We start from the raw sequence: 20,959 nt of genomic DNA, 5'->3' as shown, positions 1-20,959 counted from the left end.
CCGCAGTTTCAAAGTAATACCACATGCAGCTGTGGCAGTTGGCAACAGTCTTCGTTAACTTTATTGAGTATGTTGAGTATGAGGAGAGGTCTATCCAGGTTGTAAAATCTGTTTTTGTCATTAAGTGGCTGTCGTTTAGTTTAGCCGAAGTATTTTAATTCTAACTTGTAAATGAACATGTAGCTGCTTCTGATAGCTATGTTATTGCCATGCGGTCTGTAAGTTCGAATGTTAAAAATTTTCTGGTAGTTGAGAAATAAATAAAAATATTATAGGATCAGAGAAAAAACTCTTGTGACGGTCATAAATCAGTGCAAATATATATTTAATCAACAAAGCGTGATTTATTCTCTTATTTGATGAGATGGGGAGATTTTCAACTACCGATCTATATAAAATAAAAACACTGGCGAAATCTGCGAAGACAACGGGTGTGTACGGTTGCCATGATGGAAAAAAATATTTTAGATATCTGCTGATTGGGTTTTTGAACACGTTACGATTGTTCAATACCAAGTGGTGTATATAGTGGTGTAAGCTTATTATGTCCTGTGTCTTTACTGTTTGAATCGAAATATCACCATTTAAGAGATGTTATCGTGTATGTTTTGTTTTTATGGTTGGTCATTAACACTAGAAGTATAGATATAGTAAAGTGCGTGGCAACGTTTTTTCAGCACGTCCTGGGTAGGAGAGTTGTGGCAGGGGTCAACTTCATACTTGTGGGGAAGGTGAGACGGTAGCCGAAAATGAGATATCGGACAACCTTGTGTTCTGCCAGAAGTACACCCAAGTGGGGCTCGAACTAAACTGTTTTATTTTTATTTTATGTTCCTCGTTTGTGTAATCGTGTAAATTTAGTTAATAACGTTAAGCATTTAAGTTAAGGTTAAGTCAACCTATAAGTTTGTTTGTTGTTCACTTAATATTACGATAATTCTACTGGTGGGTAGGTATCAACCCTAGGTTTCTGTTATCTACATGTAAATGTATTCTCCAGTGGTCATAGTTTGATAATTGTTTTGATAAGGGTATATTGTAGTTATATTGGAGTCATCGTTTCGGGGTTTTCGTTATTTACAGGGGAAAAAATGAGCAATTTATTCATTATTATTTTTTTCTCTTTTTTGATTATATTTTTATTGTACTTTAACTCACCCCCTTTTCCGCTGAGTGCAGGCACGTTTACACAATAAATATATAACTAAATATAAATCAAAGTTTGCGGTTATACGCAATATCATTAACGTTTATATGGGGTTGTGAGAATTTTAAATGTTTTTTTAGAGGTGGGATCACGTGATTCTGTTCGTTATAAATATTAAGGTGAGGAGAAAATAGGAATACTAACAAAGAAAAGGTTTGGTCTCAAAATATTAAGATTAAGATATGTGAACTGTTATAAATAATTTTATTATTCAAAGTTTCAATAAAATGCAATGTGAAATTTGTTATATAAAATAAAAAACTGTTGATTGTAAATATTTTTATTTTATAACTTGATAATGGGCTATAAAGCCCGAAACGTTCGGATAACATAATGAACGAAGAAATAATAAAAAGTTTCAAATTCCGGAAAATGTAAAAGTATTCAAGAAATCAGTAATAAATATTCCAATTAATTTTTATTATTAAAGCTTTTGAGTGGGTGAGGCACGGTCATCATCCAATGAAATGTCATACTTAAACCTACAATCATTAGACTAAAGTGCTTAAAAATGAATTCATGAAATGTTCATAGTTAGATTAAAAAAAAAAAAAAAATTCTCAAAACCCATAGATGAGTTCAGATTCTTCTATGAAAAGTTCAAAAGGGCAGTGTGAGTTCAAAGTCTAAAGGTATGAATGTTTAATTGCTACCTTGGCTATCTCACATCCGTCCGTTAAAGGTTAAGAACTATTTTATTCTCATTTTTTAAAAAAATATTTATAACTAACTGGTCTTTTATTTCGTTTGCCACCTCGTCGGCGATTTATAGATAACTCAGGACTCGCGTGACCTGTGAAAAAGGCTTACTATACGCGTTTATTAATAATGCAGAGTAAACGTATGTCATTGGGATACAAATTGTTGTTTACTACATTAAGTAGAGAAGTATAAATATATACGATATCTGACTGTCCATGTTTAATATAAGAATCGATAGCGAACATTTAGGTTAAGCTAATCGATTTGGTAACTATCGACCCCGTGCTGGTTACGGCTTTCCCACTCTCGGATTCATTTATTCAAACAAAGATCTGATTTCGCTATGAATGGATTATAATTTACATTGGAAATCAGTTGGGGTTCGTGGCTGAAATTATAATAGTTGTTATAAGAATACAAATAGCTTTTTATTTCGATTGGAATATTATCGAGTAACGAACCAACGTGATGATAGCCGTCAACATTTCACTATCTAAATTGATAATTCGAAATCTCATTTAAAAGTATCTTTGAAGATTCAGTAATTTTTATGTATTAACCTAGATCAGGGAAGATAAAACACAATATTATTAGCAACTGAAATGGCCAGAATTTATCGGAACTTCTTCTTCTTTATCGATCTTCCCTCAAATGGTGATGTCTGGAAGTAAAATTGTAAACTGAATGGTCTTTGGAGCCTCCAAGCCTCCCCAAAGCTTGGTCGCCAAGGGTTTGGCCAGATTCGCTTCCTGATGTTTTCTAACTGAGGATCTGTAGTCTGGTCTCCAGTTCTACATCCACAGAGAATCTTTTATAGAGGATTGCCCTCATCCTGTTGTGACCCCTGAGCCAGAAGAGCACAACTTGTTCCTTTCTGCTAATTTTGTAGTAGGCGTCTTCTGGGTCATGATTTGGGTATAGATCCTTCTCTTCTGCTTGTACATCATCATCAGAACTGATATGGACGTAGGATATGTCCTCATGAGGCTTCTGCCTGTCTTATCTAATACAAATGCTAAAGACATCTGTTCGGGCTTTTCGCCCACTTTTTTATTACTGGAAAAAATTAGTGTATTTTTAAACTCATTTTTTTTTTCATCTTCTAAGTGAACTCCAGCAATCTGTTCCTTGAGCTCAACAGTTTATATATTTCATATGTGTCAGTATAAACTGGATATTGCTTATATCTAATGAACAAATTATATGTGTAGCTTAGCAATTGTACAAGAATGCTATAAATTGCAAGTAGATGTATTAGTTTAGAGCAGTGATTCCCAAAGTGGTTATCCCAATCATATGACAAAGGGGGCCGCAAGCGAATTGCACTTTCTCAAAATATTACAAAAAAATATCAAGTACTAAAGTTTCTCAGGTTTTATTCTTACAAAAATTCGTACTTAAGTGTTTTAATGGCAGGTTAAAATGTATCTGAATTTCCTTTTCATAAAATAATTAATAATACTTTACTTGAAGCGTCTTTTTTTTTTTTGTTTTGAATTTGTTATACATTAAATATATATAATATTGGCATTTCATAAATACTAAATCGAATTATAATAAAGGCGAAAAATGATAATATAAGAAATTCTTAAAAGTATGTTATTTTTTTCTTTGAATCCCATAGTTCAAAGGTAAGGACCCACAGTAATTTATTTTGTACTAGTCGAAAATAATCGTTTCTTTCCCCTCCGTAGCTACACGTTGTTGGTAGTATGTATTTTTTTTTTCAAAAAATCAAACATCAGAATTTGTAACAAAAGATTTTTTTTTTCAGAAAAAATATGTATCCTATTGAATTGTAATAGTTTCAGTTAAAGTTGGCTAGTCGACGTGGCTGCGAACCTTAAATAGTGATTCATATTCAGGGGGGGCGTCGCAGAGTAGAAATTCCAATTTCCCTCCTTCTCAAATGGGCATTTTCCGGAGGAGGCGTTGGAGTCGTTGCAATAGCTCTAAAGCCAATGGCCAACTGGAAAAAAACAGGAGATAACGACATGTTTTAACTATGGTTTACTACTGTTTAGAGTTAAAAAACATTCGTATGAACAATATATGTAACTTTTATTTTTTTAATTAATTGGACGTTACATTACCAATCGCTAATTAATAAAGAGTAAATATATTCAACTCAAAGTTGAAAAAAAAATTTCTCTATGAAAATAGCTTAACAAATTGAAGTCGTGACAATGTTGCTGGATTGCAATATCGGACGAAAAGTTCAATACCAGTATTCGGTATTTTTTGATATTAATAATAGAATATTTAATAACGGTAGTTGTAATTTTAGAAAAACAAAATAAAAACAGGTCTTTTTCTTTTTTATTTGCCAATTTCATTAGAAAGAGTAAATATCACAAAAAATCATTTGTAGCTTATAAATGATAACAGTATAAAATGAATGACAAAAGATAAAGGAACATTTGTGAATTTAAACCACAAAAAGTGTAATTATCACTATTTAGTCTGTGCTACTATTACAAATTTTTGAAACGTGGTCTTCAAAAATATAATGCATCAACGTAATTTGGTGCAAAAATTACCAGCTGCCATAAATGTGCGAGCATTCTAAGGAATTAGCGACTTATTCCCATTAAGAAAAGTTTGCACCAAAGTTTAGAATGCGAGACTGAATGGAATCTTCCTCGAAAATCTACAGATATATAGTAAGTGGTACCTGAGCGCTTCAATTGTAACAAGCCACTTAAAATAAAAATATTAAAAAAAAAAAAAAAAAAAAAAAAAAAAAGCCTCTGTTCTGCCGGAAATCTGGAATATCATCAGTTTCTTGGCACCGAATCGATAATCTGTTGTATAAAATTCTGGTGAATATTTTAAGTAGACTGTTTGTCTGAGCAATACACCTATAATTTTCTGGCTTATTCAAATTGCCTTTTTTATGTATCATAACCGATAAAACATTAACTGTAATATTTTGTTAAATAGCATTTCTATATACAATGGCCAGCTATCGGACAGATTTTTAGTAAAATCACACGTTATTTTGTCGGATCTGTGACATTTACCAGAATGTTAACCTGACATTAACCTACATTAACCTGACATCCAGGTTCAGGAAGTGGATCTGATTGCTCAGCAGGCTGAGCCGAAGGTTCCAGAGCGCATTTAGAAGGCTTTGGGTTCAATTCCCACTCGGGTTAGTTAATTTATTTCGCGTTTTTCCGAGAAATGTATCCTAACATTCCACTGTGGGGCTGTGTAGGTCCTCATAGGACTTGAGCTATTAAAAAAAAAGTAGAATTGAAAAAAAGCTAAATGTATTTTTTGTTCAACACATTTGGTTCATTACCTATACATCAAAACGGTAAAAAAAATAAATGACATATATCGAAACCCCAACATATTAGAAATCCAAAAAGTTAAAATAAATCAATACGTAAGCTGATCATAAAATGGAATATTTTTTTTAATTTTCAGCACCTTCAAATTTAATGGAGAAGGAGCTTGTTGAGACGCTAGAGGGTATGGGACGAAGCAGATTCTTCTTTATAGATTTAGATAGTGGTTATCATCAGATACCAATCCGGCCGGAAGATCAGGATAGGACTGCAATTACCACGTAGGCAAAAGGCACTTGGAACATTAATCCTGCCAATCTTATCAGAGCTGAGAGAGTGGCTTGTTTTCACCTAGAAACAGGATATGATCTGCTCCAAAAACACCTCTATCGAATTGGCATCGTAGATTCCCCGAAATGTCCTCTTTGCAACATGGGAGACGTGGATGGAGACCATCTTTTAACATTTATTGACCTAGAAGATGTTGAGCAGGATACGGAGCAACTAAGAGGAAGAGTAAAATTGTATTGGACTGCGAGAGGGAAAATGGCGTAATAGTCCACTTCCTGCGGCGTAGAAGAAAAAAACTTCGAACATTAAAAGATAGTTTTTGGTTTAGTTAATGTACCGGCTTTGAGAGACTGATTAATCAACTACATTCAGAAATAATACGGGTTGAATGTCTGATATATCTTGATGATATTATCGTCAACAGCGCAAATATAGAGGAACACGTTCAGCGATTAGGAAGGGTGTTGGCGCAACTAAACGAAGGCAATTTTCATACGAATCTGGACAAGTGCAACTTTGTGCAGAGTGAAGTACGTTATCTGAACCATGTAGTTTCCAGCAAAGATGAGTCCTGATCTCAAGAAGTTAGATGCAGTGGTAGAGTATTTAGTCCCTAGAACTACTAAGGTTGTCAAGGAGTTTTTGGGCCTAGCTGGGATATTATAGGCGATTTCTTCCGGGACTTTTCAATCTGGCGAAACCTTTTACAATCATTTTAAAAAGTAAGTGAAAAATTCCACTGTGAAGAGGTGCAAAGCACGTCTTTTGAGGCTTTAAAAAAAGCTTTGTTCTTACACACTGGGCATGAGAGACATAAACTAGATGGTTTGAAACCCAAATTGTCTGTAGGATCTTGTTAAGCAGAGCAGCATCTTGTGGAGGATCAAGGGCATCCTTTTTAGCTTATAAAGAACGTTCTGACGAAAAATCTAGAGAGAGAGGACCTTTCTAAAATCTGCCATCAGCAATCCCGTTCCTGATTCGAAACATTACAAACATCCACAAATTACTACTCTAATTGGTCTAAGCGCTAATTATTGACTTATGTTTTTCCTCGAAAAACTTAACAATAACACTTCAAAACTAAATGTCAGTTGCTTATTTCAAATAATAGATAAGTACTAAGAGTAAGCTATGAGCAAACAGATAACAACTAACCGGTTAGTTTTAGTTGCCAATTCAACTATCGCTAATTTAGATTTAGTTTTTAGTTGTTAGTTATTGCTTTAGCACACTTTCTCTGCCTCCACAGGCTCATTACCTGTGACGCTGTAATAGGAATGCGCTGAGATCTGAAAGAGCTCAAACGTGGAGTATAGATTGGGCTCAGGAATCCTCTGGTCGATACTGTAATTATTGTAAATTAAGATGGTAAAGCGGTAGCAGCGTTGCAATACGCCTATCTATCAACCCAAAGGTTGTGAGTTCGAGCCCTGGCTCTACTCGGGTTTTTTCAAGCATAAAATTATACAAAACTCACTTGCACCCTCCACGCGGGCATTTGTGAGGCCCGTTGGCCAGTGGGTGACACTCACAAAAATAGGCGTGGGAGTGACAAACCCACCCTATGAAAACCACGTCTTGAGACGCGCGATTTATATCCAACGTATATCGCGCGATGCCTTGGACCTCTATGGTCTGTTGCACCAATAATAATGATAAGATTGTAAATGTGACTAGTGATTATTTTATTTATTTATTATTTTTATCAGTACTATTTTATCAATTGATTTGTTCATGTACATAGTTTGATTATGTTCATTTTCTGTATACTTCTGTTTGTATATATTTAGAGAAAGATTTTAAGTACCTTTTTTCATTTATTTTTATTTTTATTTTATTTTATTTTAGTATGCATATGATCAGTCATCACTATTACCTATTTCCCAACAATGTTGTGGCAGATTGTAATAACTATCAATAAATGAAGTTTTGAGTACTTTGAAAAAATAGGAGAGAATAGAGGACCAGCCACTGTGTGACTACCCGAAAAATATATTGGAGTATTCATGTACATTATTATTTTTGATTGGAATTTTAGTAAAGATACTGTTTCGGGAGAATGAAGGGAAGGTGGATTGTTGAGTAGACCCTTTCGCATTGGACTATAAAACCAAAAAACAGAAGAAGCAAAGTGAATGAATTCTAAAAATCTTAGTATGGCAGTCTAGTATTTTGGATCCAGATAAAACTTTTAAAAATACATAAACATAAAAATCTAGCTTTTATGAGTTATTTTTTAATTAGTTTCTACGGCCCCTTGTTTCTAATAAAACCTTGCTTTGCTATGAATATTGACTTACTATATATACTTTATGCCATATTCTAAGGAATATACTTGATGAAAAAGAACTTTCCATTGTATACAAGTACTCCATCTGAGCAAAAATGATTAGCTTCTAGATAGAAGGCAGTAAATCTGCTCTCAGAAAAGGATTATGTTAGGGGAGTTTCAATACTGGTATTATATAGTACAGTAGTTTTAGTTGGCCGATTCATCCCATAATGGCTTCAGAATACTCCAACTAGTTTATTAATTTTGTGGCTTAAACAGAACTGCTGAATAATACAACAGTTTCAATATTGTGGTTTGATTTACAGTGCTCAAAGTTACAGGTAGTTTAAGGAGTCTGGGAACCCTTTTGATGAGACCCAGGCCAAGCGTAGGTAATCGTAACCATTCCTCCCCGCAGTTTCCTAATGAACTTATCTATCTATCATGATGAAATGTTCACTATAGTTAATATATTTAAAACGTACAAACTTCTTGATTTAGTCAACAGAGTTATAATAGTTGTAGTTTTAAATCTATTACCCTTTTTAATTTCATCATTTTGTTCCTCAAATTTGAGCTTATTTAGCCCAATTAAATTCATTTACTTACTGTTGCAAACTTATCCAATATTTTGTTTATTGGCTGGGGTGATGGATTTTTTCATTTCGTGGCGGTCTCACAAAGCAGAGCCGAGTACTCTTCTAAGCATCTCTAAATGGCATCAGCGTGAAGAAGTCCTTGATTGGACATACAAGATAGCAGGCAAGGTGTGGAGGGAATGTATAGGGCTGAGACAAGCCATCATTATAATTGGCGCGAAAGCCCATTACCGAACCTAGACCTCTTCTAGTAGCTTCCGCCAGGTCGTCCTATCTTCTGCTGCAACTCTCCAGTTTCAGGTTCCCTGCAAGACCTGGGGATCCGTTGATACAGCGTCCGAATGTTCGGCCTCCCTACTCTTCTCTTTCCATGTAATTGCTCGGAGAGGACCTTATTTGGGAAGTCATCGCCGTTCATCCTCCCCACATCACCTTCCCATCGTAGTCTACCCAACCTTAATAAACTTAACAACATCATTGTCTCCATACAAAGCCGATAGCTCCGCAATCTTCCTTCTTCTCCATTCATTGCCCTCTCCAACAGGTGCAAATATTTTTCTAAGAATGGACCTTTCGAAGACCAAGAGTCTTTCTTCATCAGCTTTAGTGAAGGCCCAAGCCTCGGATCCGTATGTGACAAAAGGACGTACAAGTGATTTGTATTGATCCCATTAGAGAGCAACCCGCTTCTGAAATGTCTTACCAGACAGCAGCAGCGATCCTTTGGCTAATCTCCTGAGAGATATTGTTTTGGCTGTTCACTTCAGCCCCCTGGTGGGACAGCTCACCCTCTCGAACTTGAATGAACCTGTATCAAATGTTCCAGTTCCTGGTCCACATCCTCCAGCTTTCAAGTACTTCGTCTTGTTCTCATTAACTAAAAGACCCAGTTTTCTGCTGAAACCAGTCAAGATACTTATAACTAAACCCTCTACTTTTTAGAACTAAAAGGCTGCTTGGCCTAAATAGGAGTTCTTACAGGTCATTGCAGATTTAGAAGACATCTTAAAATTTGTGGAGTAGTCATTATTAGCCACTTATGATGATAGGCCCTGAAAACTGCTCTGCATTATGTATTAGACTATGACCCGTATGCTTTTAAAGTCAAAAAGTTTCGATGTAGAGGAATAAAATTCATAAAAAGAATCATTGCGTTGGTCTGTCTTGGGGTTGGCTATAAGGACCAATAGGCCCACTTGCCGGACATGTCCCCCCCATTATTACTAGTACCTCCATTTTCACTCTGGGGTTGTATAGTTCTTCAATGGAGGACTCGAGAAAAAAATAATTGGTGCTGTGCTCGCATCACACCATTTTCATTTACCTCCCTAATTAGAGTTGAAATTAGTCCTGATACGTTTCAGAACAGATGATTTGCAGATAAGTTCTTTAAATAAAATGTTTCGTAGTAAATTATTACCCAGTTTTTTGTTTTTTTTATTACAAAAATATTACAGTTTACTAAAATTTACGTTCTTTCCCGAGAATTTCAACATTTATTTCCAGGTCAATAATAACCGTTCCCGAACATCCCTGAAATTTGCAGATCAATTACCGCAATTTAAGACTTTACAGGGGACAGACCTGGTTAATTGACACTGATTTAAAATATATATTAATCCTCTGCGTGTTCAATTTATGCAAACAGCAAAATGTATGGATCCATTTTTTATTGTATAAGTGTGGAGGGGATATATATATTTCCCCATATGCAATATGTTAATATAACTCATTTATATACAAGTAAATATTTAAAATGATAATGTAAAGTGAGGTATAAAATAAATCACCAACAATTAAAAAAAGCATCACACTAATGAACTATTCAAAACTATCATCATAATGAATTTTATGGAGATAAATATTTAATCATTGAGTTTGTAGTCCATTGGTAAGGCAATGTACTACTAATTCCAAGGACCTGGGTTTGAACCTGTGGTTGGTAAGTATTATATGTTACCTTTAGCCGATGAGTCACCTCTGGGAGTTCGGGAGCTCTCCTGGGTCTATCCAGCCTCATTGAGTGGGTACACTTAATCGGGTAAAAAACTGGCGGTCGAGCGTGATTTGGAACAAATCACCTCCCCGCACAACTGTTGGTCTAGTCTACTTCATTAAGGTACCTCTACACGCTAGGCAAGCCATAGCGAATTCGCTCATGCGCAAGCATATGGATGGGTTTTTTTGGCTTGGCTGGTACGAATTCAGTTTGTTGTCAAGTTTTTTGTCGGTCCGTCGAGAGTCTGTCAAAAAGGGGGTTCGTGAGAGCACTTGTGTAGCATCTCCTCCATTGTTCTTCGTTTAGTTGTAACTGGGAGCTGTTAGAAGGTAGAAGGTGTTGTTTGCTGTTACTCGTTAAATATAATAAGTTTTATATTTAATATCATTTATTTAATCACTTTTCATTTTCTTTTTAATAAAAATAATATATCAAGTGGTATCCTTGTTAAGTCTCAACACTTTTTATTATATCCTTAGCCCAACGTTTCAGCCAATTCGGCCATCCTCAGGGACAATTTTAAATATAAATTTTCACCTCACATCAAAATTTAAAAATCTTTTGCTGGCTATTCTACCCTGGTCATTAACTACAAGTCTATTTTTTCAAAACTTCATAAATTTTTAAAACTTTTAATTTTAGATTAAACTGCACTATGAACTATCATATAAATAATTTTTTTTTTTAAATTCTGAAGTAACGGTAATTTGGAATAGTTCGGTTTGGGGAATGTAACGTATTGTAACAGATACATTAAAAATAGTTAATGAAGCGTCGTTAACTATTTTCGTTCCCATCTACAGGCTCAACGCTACTCTATGTGGTACTAACTGTACTCGGATGTTGCTACATAGACTACCTAGTCCTGGCTTTCTCTGTCCCTTATCAAAATTCTTTCAGCTTTGAAAACTGAGATAAGCCTTAAATTTCCTCTACTATGATTCCTGCTAACATCAATCCAAGAAGTGGGATTGGAATCTTAGGCTTAAATCCAAGTTACACTTGAATACGGATTATTTCATCCGCTTTATTTTTAAGTTTTTCTTTTAATGAATATAAAACCACATCATAATGTTTGGTCTTAGCCCCATCTGTGATTGTGTAAACATTATCCTCTCCTTATCGCTTTTTCCTTACAAAGAAACTAGAGTTGGTTCCAAGGTTAACTTGGTAATTGAGGATGGGTTCAAGGGACGAGGATGATGAGTTTCATATCAATAGATTTCTAATGATGTGAAAATAGTTGACCGTGGATAATATATATGAGGAGAAGATGGGTTCAGGGTGCGGTCAGAGAACATCACCCTTGTATTAGGAAATAAAACGTAATTAAATATAGGAGTAAAATAACATAATTATTTACGTAAAAATATAAACTTATATAATGCGAGGAAACAACGAAATATTAATAATTTAATCTAATAATAATAATAATTTAAAAATTAAAGTTATGAAAAGAAAATTTATATAACTAATCCCTAATGAACCCTGTAAACCCTGATGAAGGCTAGAAATTCTGACCGAAACGTTGGCTCCAATAAATATGTTTTATAACTTATAAACTTATTTTTGTCATTCTCTGACCGCAGTTTATTTTTTCATGGCTTATAATTTTTAAATAGTGGTCAGCATGTTTTTGTTTTATTGTTCGAGGTTTATTCATCAATTTTTATGATATAAATATCTCATAATAACTTCCCATTATTTATTTTATCTGCTTCCTTAAAACATAAAAGAAATATAAGGAAACTAAGAAGATATTTTATGATGTTGGGATATTGCTTCTTTTTTTTTTATTATATAAAAATGTTCTAGGTAAAAGGAAAATAATAAAAATACAAATGAAAAAAATATTTTTATAACCTGGGGCAAAACAACGAAGTTTAATTGTGCTGTCTTCTTCATCAATTTCAAAGGATTCAATTTTAAGCTCCAGCGGTTAAATCCCTTTATGAAAAGGGATTTCGTTAAAAATTAGAAAAAGAAAACCGGTGCGATATGAAATGTAAAAAAAAATAAATAAAAAATAAGAATATATTGATAAAATACTACGAGAAGAGCAATATTCTCTTTATCCATTAGAAGATTATTTTATGGTTTTTTTTTTTTTTTCACGTGGTATCGGATGTTAGGATAGCTGGAAATAATTTATAAATAATTCATTTAATATGGTACTGTTCACAGACGGCACTATAGCAAATGGTGGCGGAGAATAAAATCTTTAGAGACAGTGGGAAGATAAACGTGGTTTAAGAGTAATTCAATTGGACAATAGGTGTCTAGCGGTACCTTAACATCCCACCCTTCCAATTCTTTAAAAGCATCCTGCAGTCCTGTCTCAATTTTAAGTTCAGTTCTCACATTATTGATTCTTTTTATATCGTGACGTAAGGATAGACAAGAATTGTGATATGGTACAGGATTTTTATTGTTTATACCTAATAGCTTTCATAAATATTATATGTAGAATAAGCAGTACATGACTTTGGGATATACCCTTATGGCATTAATTTTCCTTTGCTACATATTGTTTATAAACTATTTTTTCACATTTTGGTGAAATATAAACTGAAAAAAAAAATTTTTTTAAGTAAAAATCACAGATCGTTGATTGATGATTTTTACAGCAATCCATGTTTCAGTCCAAAAGTTTTCACCTACGGGTTGTTGTTTCTGTATAATTTCCTATATCTGTTATCACGGGTTTTAAAAATTTAAGAGGTTTAAACAGTTAGTTTGAAAGAACTTTCGATTTAATAAATGGAAGATGGTCCTGGCGCTGTCTAATATAAACTCAAATTGTGATTAAACTATTTATATTGAGCCGAAAAATACGAACACTTAAATTATGTAAACATATGTAAAAAAGTAAATGAAAAATTAAAAGGGTATACAATGAAACGTAAAAATTAAATAAGAGTAATATAAGGTTATTGATGATAAATGGGAACGGAAAAAAGAATGAAGATGAAAGTAAAAACTAAGAGATTGAAAATGGGGGATAAAAATAAAAAGGAAGTAAATGAACGAGACAGAAAACGTACCTTTTAAACAAAAGTCAGAGCCAGACTGAACCAATTTGACTGGATCTATTGGAAGTTAACTACGTTACATTTGAAAATAATTTTTAAGTAAACAATATAGAAAATATTAAAATTGGGTTCTTAATGATAACATACATAATAGGAGGGAAGAAATTATATATTTATAAAAAGAAAGTTATAAATGTACACGGATAGACAACAGAAGAAATAGAGTTTGTGGAATACGTACAATAAATATAATATGATAAAGAAAGAAATTTTACACAAGTGAATAGGGGTACAAAGGTATGTAAATTATATAATAAAAACATTAATAACGAAGTGATTAATGTAAGAATACTAATGTTGGAAGCAGCATATGAATATAAAGAAATATATGTATTCATATATGTTGTCTATTGCATCTTGTGTTGTATGAATAGTTGTTAAAAATTTTGAGGCATTCATTTTGGAATATTTATGGTTTAGTTAAGTTGGTTGGATTTGTGAAGCTCCATATGGGAAGTTTCAGTGGGTAGTTGAGTGGTAAGGCACTGCGCTACTAACTTCAAACACACAAGTTCAAATCTAGCATGGGCATATTAATAATAGATAATTATTTTCTGTATCACTGTGAGTTTGGGAGTCCTCCGGGGTCCACCCGTTAATATTAATATATAATAATATTGCTAGTCGAACATGATTCTGTTAACAGATTTATTGATTTTGATCAAAGTTGGCATGATAATGTACAATTAAGTAGTTTTTAATATCAGCTAGATCTTATCCTCGTTAATAGTATTACAGAGCTTAAATGACTTTTTTTAAAAATTATCCCATAAGTATCATTAATCATATTTATTTTAAACTAGTAACATTTCTCATTGTTAGCAATGATAAAGAATGAAAAAATACAAAATATTAAAATAATTTATGAATAACTAAAGGAAAAAAATCTCTAAATTAGGGACAGAATAAAAATTATTTGTTCATAATTTTCCTTTTTCCTATTCTTAAAATCATATAAACAGCGATGACTTCAACACGACCCAACCAATCTGCTCAAAACTTTGGGACGTGACTAGGAGGTAAGTGGAAGTTGTATGCATACGCCGTACAAGATTTCTTAAGAGCTTCTATTAGTTTATTGAGGATTTTGTCGATTCGGCAAGATGAGAAGTATAACGCAGTGACTTCGGCAAAGAGAGCAAACATTTTTAGTTTTGAATAGTCATTGTTGAACAAATCCAGTAATATGAGTCTTAAATTGAAAAGGATCTGTTAAATAGGAATGATTGGAGGAATCTTCAGATTTACTAATTTGAAAATGAGTTAGTTTTGGTTCAAATTGGCGAATAATATTACAGTGACCTTAAGTATCATGCCGGTATGCTTTTTGTCATTAAAATTTTCGGTTATATGAACAACAATGGCTAATTGACTGGAAATTGAGAATAATGCCCGAATCCTTTCTGTTCTTTTATTAAGTGCTACGTATTGAGAATAATGCCCGAATCCTTTCTGTTCTGTTATTAAGTGCTACGTATTGAGAATGTAGTTCATTAAGTATATCATCATAATTGGCGCAGTACCCGTTACCGACTCTGAGTCTCTTCTAGTAGCTTCCACCACGGCCTATATATATGTCTCAGCTTTAAAACCTATTTGATAACTTAAATACCATGGATGTCATCTGATTGATATTATAGATTTGATTCCTGAAGAGAAATACTATATTTAAGTATACCATTAAATCTTGCATGCCATGGCGAAGAGTCTTTGATTTAGATGAATATAAAATTCATTTTTTAGAACACTGTAACACTCCCATATGGGACCGATAGAATTTTTTTTTCAATTGGCGCGAAAACCCATTACTGGGTCGTGGCCTGCTCAACCAGCTTTCACCAGTTTGATCGGTTAAGTGCAGCTGCTGTCCAATTCCTCACACCGAGCAGGGTCCTCCATTCTTCTTCTACACCATCCAACCATCGAAGCATTGGGCAGCGTCTCGGCCGTGTTCCATGTAGGCGCTTGTAGCGAGAGGGAGCAAGCGGTGCGATCACAACTCACCAGAGCGCTGCACCTCGTGCCTCACCGAAGTTCCCAAATTTACTTATTACTTCATTTTGTAAAAATACATATTGTTATTTTTATATATCAATGTTCTCTGTGCATTACACATAGCAATATCTATACAATGAATAATAAAGGATACCAAAACAATGCACGTAACTATCTCAAGCAGACATGTACCGACCGCCTCTCGGTCACAGCCGCATAGACTAGGCCTATAAATAAGGGATTTTAAATCCCCAATTTGATCTTAGATCCACATCCTTACCTGGGTCTAGTCATGGCACTGGTGGCGTGCACACTGCTTGTGATAGAGAAGTTGCCAATCTATACTCGTTTCTATGTACGCACACCTAAGACGATGGCCAATCTCCTATCCTTCTCTCCAGCAATCTTAGTCCGTCCCCTTCATCTCGGCAATTAAGATTTTACCCTAATCCTTAACGGTTAGACAGGTCCGTCCGCTTAATCTCGGCAACCAGTGTAATTTCCCGTCTCTCCCCGGCTCTAGTCCGTCCGCTTCATCTCAGCAACTAGAGCTGCACCTAGCCTTATCAGCTTACTGGTCCGTCCGCTTCATCTCGGCAACTAGTAAGCTGGCTCCTATCATGACAGTTCTGGTCCGTCCGCTTCATCTCGGCAACTAGTCAGCTGGCTCCAATCATGACAGTTCTAGTCCGTCCGTTTCATCTCGGCAACAAGAACTGTTATTCTACCTCAGATTCTCTCTTACCTAGACCTCCTCTACCTGCGTCAGTGTCCAGGGCTCATCCTCTGGCACGGCCGTTTCTATCTTATTATTGAATACGCCTTGTCGATGGCCTTCTTTGAAGAGATATTAGGCTGGAGAAACCGCCTAAGACCAGACAACCCCGACACGCTCGTTAAGAAGTTTATTCGGGATCTCATCAGTCCCCATCCTTGCCACATGGACTCCTACCAATTCTCACAATTTTTCTAACTTTCTTCAAGTATTTTTTTTTCAAAGGTTTGAAGACCCCTTTCATCGGACTTCGAAAGTGTCCAATTTTCCGAGGCGTAAGCACTGGTCGAATAAACCTTTTATGTAATCCAGTTTTTTGTTAATCTTGATAATGAGCTACTACCTAAGTGCCGACGTGATACAAAATAACACCTATTGTCCGATGACTCTTTATATATATATATATATATATATATATATATATATATATAAATATATATATAATCCAATAAACCATCCAAAAGTACAATAAATTATACCAATAGTGCAACGCTTTGTTCCCTGGCTTCCTAGCTGGACATCTTATTTCTTCGGTGGCTGGTAACTACGTGAGTCCAGGCCAGAGCTTCCTGGAGAGTCCTCAGGTTCCATGATGTCAGGGATTAGCTCTATGATGTGGCAGTTGCTTTTACCATAGATGGCACTGGTAATTGTAGATTGCGTTTTTCACCCAATTAAAGTGACCTCCTCCTTCTTATATATCTTTAATCATAAAACTGCAGGCCTTTAAATGGAACAAATTGTAAACGACTCACGCTGCAGTCTTCAATATAATACAATTTTAATTGAAATGTCTTGGCGATGCACTTAGTTTCGAAGAAGGGCTTATACATGATGTAAAAAAAGAACCTACTCACCGAAGAATCCTAGGTCTTGGTCCACTCGGGAGATCGAAACGTTTTATAAAGCATATATGTGAGTGGATGATAAAACTGAAGAGTTGCCTCACCCTGGGGACAAAGATCACTCGAGGAAACCTCAACAAACTTCCAGAGGTCGAGTTAGCCTCGCTCAACTTCCTAATCAGCTAATCCATAACGGTCCAACTTTCATCGGAAAGATTCCTTCCACGGCCTCGGATAACCCGAACGAAACCCGCTTCCAATCCAAGTCCAATTTGCACTTAGCTTGTGTCACCTAGTCCAAGAATAGGTATTATTATTTTATATTTAGTATTTTAACACAATAGAATAAAATTTGTGTAACGTGATATGCAGGCCATTTCAACATAACTTTAAAACGTTATGTCACGAATTTAAAAATCATGTCGAATTATATTAGTTTACTTAGAGACTCAGTATTAACGTTATTAATTGAATTTGAAAAATATGCTCGTTCTTTTTATTGTTTTATTTAAAACATAAATTTTATTGCACCAGCAATGCTCAGCTCTCACTTCTGTATCATACTATAATTTAATTAAATTTGTTTGATTCTATACTTTTATTTTTATACCAATATAATTAATTTTTGTTAATTATAAAATAAATATCGCAATAAATTATCAACGAGTTACTTGTATATACAATTTTTCAAAATATTTTCATTATTACTCTATTTTTTCTTTATTTATATATCTTATGAAAACTACATATTCAATATCTAATATTTTATTTCATAGAAATATTTCACAAACCACTGGAGTGCTCACTAATTGAACAAGTTTACAACTTTGACCAGTAAATAGTTTGAGATTAAACAAATTTTATTTAGAAAATAACATCAAATATGGTCCAGATGACAACATCTATCGGTTGGTGCCAAAATAACATTTAAAAAATGATAGACATAAGTGAAATTTATTAATTACAATTTTGACTATTAGGGCGTTGTGTACTGCAATTTATAAGCGAGATACTTATCTCATATTGTACTTACAATATGAATTGATCTCAATTGATGCAACTAATAATTTAACTAACCGCTATTAAAATGAAAATAATGTTAAACATAAAATAATAATTATTACAAAATTAAATAAAATTAAAAATAATCATAATAATAAAAATAACTCAACGGACTTTGAAGTGAATAATAAATCTGCTAATTTACAATTAGTGAATAAAACAAGATGATAAAGAATATGATGATATTAAGGATCCAATAATATCCAAATAAATAAAATCTATTACTAATCACACATACATTCTAAGCGTAATATAATGAATAATTGTGTGGAGTTAAGAACAAATACAGACAGATATGGTCATTTGGTGAATAAAAATCAATTTTTGGGAATCATAGAAGTAAGAAAGTACCCAGTTAAATATTTCTTTTTTTAGTTTTCTTTGTGGTTGATTTATTTATTGGTTCTTCCAGTAAGCGATTGAACAGATATGGAATCATATAGTTTAAGGTATGTTTACCAAATTTATTGTTTATTTTGTATTTATATTTATTTGTTTTCTAACATTTTTTAGATACATTATTTCTTTTATAAATAAATTATTTTCTATGAATATTAAGATAGTTCTAGATTATCTCTGTAGAAAGTTTGGTGAGTCGATTCTTAAAAATTTTTCTTTTGAGGTTAATGACTACCAATATAATGAAATTTCTTTATTAAAATTATCACCACATGCTACCGATTCACTTCTATCCTACAATAAAAAACCTTGGTGTCACCTTTGATCAACAACTCTCTTAGAATAACCATATTTCCCAAATCACACGCAAATCAATAACTGTACTCAAACAATTCCTAAAATTCCGTAATTCCATTCCTCAGAACACTCGTCAGCTCCTAGTATCCTCTCTCGTGTTCCCCCACTTCGACTACGGATCCTTGGTGTATGGAGGGCTATCTGCAGGACTAGAGTTGGGACTGAAGAGACTCATGAATTGTTTTGTAAGATTTATCTTTGGGTTCCCTAGGCGCTCTCAAGTCTCCTGCTGGTATACCGAGTTGAAGTGGCTCTATTCAACCTCCCGAAGGCAATATCTCCTTGGTGTTTTTCTATTCCAAGTTCTTAACATCAAAATCAAAACCTACCTATATCATAGATCTCCTCACTCTTTGTTCATCCATCCACTCATTAAACACCAGATCCCATCCGAATGATTTATATATACCCTCCTATAGAACCTCCTTCTTTATCTCTATAGGAAGTTTGGTGAGTCAATTCTTAAAAATTTTTCTTTTGAGGTTAATGACTTCCAATATAATGAAATTTCATTATTAAAATTATCACCACATGGTACAACGTTTCGTGACCATTGTCCCATATTCATGCACCTTAAACTAACTTTTTCATGTTGGAACATCACTTCATGTAGTTTCAACTGGTATTCAACTTCTAATGTTTTCATATGATTTTCCCTCATTTCCATATCTTCGTCTAATCTGGATTATCTCTATAGGAACTTTGGTGAGTCAATTCTTAAAAATTTTTCTTTTGAGGTTAATGACTTCCAATATAATGAAATTTCTTTATTAAAATTATCACCACATGGTACAACGTTTCGGGACCACTGTCCCATATTCATGCACCTTAAACTAACTTGTTCATGTTGGAACATCACTTTATGTAGTTTCAACTGGTATTCAACTTCTAATCTTTTCATATGGTTTTCCCTCATTTCCATATCTTCGTCTAATCTGGATTATCTCTATAGGAAGTTTGGTGAGTCAATTCTTAAACATTTTTCTATGGGACAGTGGTCCTGAAACGTTGTACTATATGGTGATAATTTTAATTAAGCAATTTCACTATATTGGAAGTCATTAACCTCAAAAGAAAAATTTTTAAGATAGTTCTGTATAAATTAAATAGTTTATCTGATAAAGTACCAAAGATGTTTAGATTTTCTGCTTCATTATTGTGGTTTGTTATTGTTCTTAATGTTTGATTTTGTAGATTTGCAAGTTTTGATAAATGACTATCAGCACCGATACAATAACATTCGATCCTATATCTTAATATCGATTCAAATAATGCTTTGTAAAGTATTATTAAAGCTTCTCTGCTAAGTACAAATTGGAGGTAATAAATTTTATATGAGCATACTCTTAATCTCTTTAAAACATTTACTATGTGGGGTTCTCAAGAAAAAGCATTATCCACTGTAGCACCTAGAAATTCATATATTATTACAACATTTAATGTTTACAGCAACATATTTTTATAATATTACTGTTAAAGAGACAGTCACAGTCATGGGATTTTAATAATAACAGGGTCGTATACGGAAGGCATATGGGGTGATCTTATCAACATAATGACCGTTTTATGTTTGCTAACTATGAGACCTTTATCGTGAGCCCATTTTAAAAAAGTAGAATAGTAATTTTGGGATTTTCAAATAGCTATGTTGTAATTTGGTATGGTAAGTGATAAAAATATGAATATAAATACTTGAATATTTGATGTACCGATAAATATTCGGAAGTTTGTTAGTTAGGTTCAATAAGTACAATAATTTTTTTTTTTTTTTTTTTTTTTTTTTTTTTTTTTTTCCACCTGAACCTCTATCTTTATTAAAATCATACAATCATTCACTAAGGACCACGTGAATATCAATGGTTAGGCTTCTTTGGGAGGGAGTCTTCATTTTCTTTCTTCCCATCACAGTTTCATGATCCTCGACTGCCTTTTTTTTCTTTCCTCGGATCACTTCGTACCCTTTTTTTTTCTCTTTCAATATTGGTGAGAGTTTTCTTATACGTATCTCTATCAAGACAGTCGGATCATAAATGTTAAGCCTCTTCCATTCCTCTCTCATTTGCCT

General features: G+C 33.8%; 1 protein-coding gene across 2 annotated transcripts in view; it reads left to right on the top strand.

Moving 5' to 3' along the window:
* Positions 1-20,959, top strand: part of LOC136796724 (uncharacterized) — an 887,913-nt gene that overhangs the window by 693,664 nt on the left and 173,290 nt on the right. The window lies entirely within an intron of this gene.

This window comes from Halyomorpha halys, unplaced genomic scaffold, assembly GCF_000696795.3.
Source record: "Halyomorpha halys isolate HHAL.00 unplaced genomic scaffold, Hhal_1.1 Scaffold357.1, whole genome shotgun sequence".
In the NCBI taxonomy this organism is placed as follows: domain Eukaryota; kingdom Metazoa; phylum Arthropoda; class Insecta; order Hemiptera; family Pentatomidae; genus Halyomorpha; species Halyomorpha halys.
The sequence above is the reverse complement of the archived record's forward strand: the minus strand, read 5'-3'. Positions and strand labels throughout refer to the sequence as shown.